General features: G+C 52.8%; 1 long non-coding RNA gene across 1 annotated transcript; it reads left to right on the top strand.

Annotated features, from left to right (window-relative positions):
• Positions 1–642: 642 nt before the first annotated feature.
• LOC138854442 (uncharacterized) lies at positions 643–4,114 on the top strand. The gene is made up of 2 exons (XR_011393659.1): positions 643–778; positions 3,980–4,114. It is a non-coding gene; the product is annotated as an uncharacterized lncRNA (long non-coding RNA).
• Positions 4,115–4,150: the final 36 nt, after the last annotated feature.

Below are 4,150 nucleotides of genomic sequence, written 5' to 3'. Positions count from 1 at the left end.
TCAGACTAATACATGAAGAAATATGAAAGACATGAAGTGCTGGAAGTGAAGTGAGAAGTGAAATGAGAAGTGAAGTGAGAAGTGAAATGAGAAGTGAAGTGAGAAGTGAAATGAGAAGTGAAGTGAGAAGTGAAATGAGAAGTGAAGTGAGAGGTGAGGTGAGAGGTGTGTTACAGCGGCTATGGTAGAGTTACGAAGATCAAGGAAACATTCCTGACTGAGAAAGAATGCGTCTACTGATTGTTTCTGATCTTAAAATATTTTAGTAATCATTTAAGAATTTAGTAGCATTTGTTGCTTCATATTTTTGTGAAGAAGTTTTCTCAATTTAATTTACATTTATTTTTTTTCCTGTTCGTTTTTCATTATTGTTTTTATTTATCTTGAACCAAATGGAGTGATGAACATGAACAGGTAGTGGGTATCTCGTTCGTCAACAGGTAGTGGGTATCTCGTTCGTCAACAGGTAGTGGGTATCTCGGTCGTCAACAGGTAGTGGGTATCTCGGTCGTCAACAGGTAGTGGGTATCTCGGTCGTCAACAGGTAGTGGGTATCTCGGTCGTCAACAGGTAGTGGGTATCTCGGTCGTCAACAGGTAGTGGGTATCTCGGTCGTCAACAGGTAGTGGGTATCTCGGTCGTCAACAGGTAGTGGGTATCTCGGTCGTCAACAGGTAGTGGGTATCTCGGTCGTCAACAGGAAGTGGGTATCTCGGTCGTCAACAGGTAGTGGGTATCTCGGTCGTCAACAGGTAGTGGGTATCTCGGTCGTCAACAGGTAGTGAGCATCATCGTCATCAACAGGAAGTGGGCATCACAGTCGTCAACAGGTAGTTGGCATCACGGTCGTCAACAGGTAGTGGCCATCATGGTCGTCAACAGGTAGTGGGCATCATGGTCGTCAACAGGTAGTGGGCATCATGGTCGTCAACGGGTAGTAGGCATCACGGTCGTCAACAGGTAGTGGCCATCATGGTCGTCAACAGGTAGTGGCCATCATGGTCGTCAACAGGTAGTGGGCATCATGGTCGTCAACAGGTAGTGGGCATCATGGTCGTCAACGGGTAGTAGGCATCACGATCGTCAACAGGTAGTGGCCATCATGGTCGTCAACAGGTAGTGGCCATCATGGTCGTCAACAGGTAGTGGGCATCATGGTCGTCAACGGGTAGTAGGCATCACGGTCGTCAACGGGTAGTAGGCATCACGGTCGTCAACGGGTAGTAGGCATCACGGTCGTCAACAGGTAGTAGGCATCACGGTCGTCAACGGGTAGTAGGCATCACGGTCGTCAACAGGTAGTAGGCATCACGGTCGTCAACGGGTAGTAGGCATCACGGTCGTCAACAGGTAGTAGGCATCACGGTCGTCAACGGGTAGTAGGCATCACGGTCGTCAACAGGTAGTAGGCATCACGGTCGTCAACGGGTAGTAGGCATCACGGTCGTCAACAGGTAGTAGGCATCACGGTCGTCAACAGGTAGTAGGCATCACGGTCGTCAACGGGTAGTAGGCATCACGGTCGTCAACAGGTAGTAGGCATCACGGTCGTCAACAGGTAGTAGGCATCACGGTCGTCAACGGGTAGTAGGCATCACGGTCGTCAACAGGTAGTAGGCATCACGGTCGTCAACGGGTAGTAGGCATCACGGTCGTCAACGGGTAGTAGGCATCACGGTCGTCAACAGGTAGTAGGCATCACGGTCGTCAACGGGTAGTAGGCATCACGGTCGTCAACGGGTAGTAGGCATCACGGTCGTCAAAGGGTAGTAGGCATCACGGTCGTCAACAGGTAGTAGGCATCACGGTCGTCAACAGGTAGTAGGCATCACGGTCGTCAACGGGTAGTAGGCATCACGGTCGTCAACAGGTAGTAGGCATCACGGTCGTCAACGGGTAGTAGGCATCACGGTCGTCAACGGGTAGTAGGCATCACGGTCGTCAACAGGTAGTAGGCATCACGGTCGTCAACAGGTAGTAGGCATCACGGTCGTCAACGGGTAGTAGGCATCACGGTCGTCAACAGGTAGTAGGCATCACGGTCGTCAACAGGTAGTAGGCATCACGGTCGTCAACGGGTAGTAGGCATCACGGTCGTCAACAGATAGTAGGCATCACGGTCGTCAACAGGTAGTAGGCATCACGGTCGTCAACGGGTCGTAGGCATCACGGTCGTCAACAGGTAGTAGGCATCACGGTCGTCAACAGGTAGTAGGCATCACGGTCGTCAACGGGTAGTAGGCATCACGGTCGTCAACAGGTAGTAGGCATCACGGTCGTCAACAGGTAGTAGGCATCACGGTCGTCAACGGGTAGTAGGCATCACGGTCGTCAACGGGTAGTAGGCATCACGGTCGTCAACGGGTAGTAGGCATCACGGTCGTCAACAGGTAGTAGGCATCACGGTCGTCAACGGGTAGTAGGCATCACGGTCGTCAACAGGTAGTAGGCATCACGGTCGTCAACGGGTAGTAGGCATCACGGTCGTCAACAGGTAGTAGGCATCACGGTCGTCAACAGGTAGTAGGCATCACGGTCGTCAACAGGTAGTAGGCATCACGGTCGTCAACGGGTAGTAGGCATCACGGTCGTCAACAGGTAGTAGGCATCACGGTCGTCAACGGGTAGTAGGCATCACGGTCGTCAACAGGTAGTAGGCATCACGGTCGTCAACGGGTAGTAGGCATCACGGTCGTCAACGGGTAGTAGGCATCACGGTCGTCAACAGGTAGTAGGCATCACGGTCGTCAACGGGTAGTAGGCATCACGGTCGTCAACGGGTAGTAGGCATCACGGTCGTCAACGGGTAGTAGGCATCACGGTCGTCAACAGGTAGTAGGCATCACGGTCGTCAACAGGTAGTAGGCATCACGGTCGTCAACGGGTAGTAGGCATCACGGTCGTCAACGGGTAGTAGGCATCACGGTCGTCAACAGGTAGTAGGCATCACGGTCGTCAACGGGTAGTAGGCATCACGGTCGTCAACGGGTAGTAGGCATCACGGTCGTCAACGGGTAGTAGGCATCACGGTCGTCAACGGGTAGTAGGCATCACGGTCGTCAACGGGTAGTAGGCATCACGGTCGTCAACGGGTAGTAGGCATCACGGTCGTCAACAGGTAGTAGGCATCACGGTCGTCAACAGGTAGTAGGCATCACGGTCGTCAACGGGTAGTAGGCATCACGGTCGTCAACAGGTAGTAGGCATCACGGTCGTCAACAGGTAGTAGGCATCACGGTCGTCAACAGGTAGTAGGCATCACGGTCGTCAACAGGTAGTAGGCATCACGGTCGTCAACAGGGTAGTAGGCATCACGGTCGTCAACGGGTAGTAGGCATCACGGTCGTCAACGGGTAGGTAGTAGGCATCACGGTCGTCAACGGGTAGTAGGCATCACGGTCGTCAACAGGTAGTAGGCATCACGGTCGTCAACGGGTAGTAGGCATCACGGTCGTCAACAGGTAGTAGGCATCACGGTCGTCAACAGGTAGTAGGCATCACGGTCGTCAACAGGTAGTAGGCATCACGGTCGTCAACAGGTAGTAGGCATCACGGTCGTCAACGGGTAGTAGGCATCACGGTCGTCAACAGGTAGTAGGCATCACGGTCGTCAACAGGTAGTAGGCATCACGGTCGTCAACAGGTAGTAGGCATCACGGTCGTCAACGGGTAGTAGGCATCACGGTCGTCAACAGGTAGTAGGCATCACGGTCGTCAACAGGTAGTAGGCATCACGGTCGTCAACAGGTAGTAGGCATCACGGTCGTCAACAGGTAGTAGGCATCACGGTCGTCAACAGGTAGTAGGCATCACGGTCGTCAACGGGTAGTAGTACGGCATCACGGTCGTCAACAGGTAGTAGGCATCACGGTCGTCAACAGGTAGTAGGCATCACGGTCGTCAACAGGTAGTAGGCATCACGGTCGTCAACAGGTAGTAGGCATCACGGTCGTCAACAGGTCATCATGGTCGTCAACAGGTAGTAGGCATCATGGTCGTCAACAGGTAGTAGGCATCATGGTCGTCAACAGGTAGTAGGCATCATGGTCGTCAACAGGTAGTAGGCATCACGGTCGTCAACAGGTAGTAGGCATCACGGTCGTCAACAGGTAGTAGGCATCACGGTCGTCAACGGGTAGTAGGCTTCACG

The sequence above is a fragment of the Cherax quadricarinatus genome, chromosome 59 (assembly GCF_038502225.1).
Source record: "Cherax quadricarinatus isolate ZL_2023a chromosome 59, ASM3850222v1, whole genome shotgun sequence".
Taxonomy (NCBI): domain Eukaryota; kingdom Metazoa; phylum Arthropoda; class Malacostraca; order Decapoda; family Parastacidae; genus Cherax; species Cherax quadricarinatus.
The sequence above is the reverse complement of the archived record's forward strand: the minus strand, read 5'-3'. Positions and strand labels throughout refer to the sequence as shown.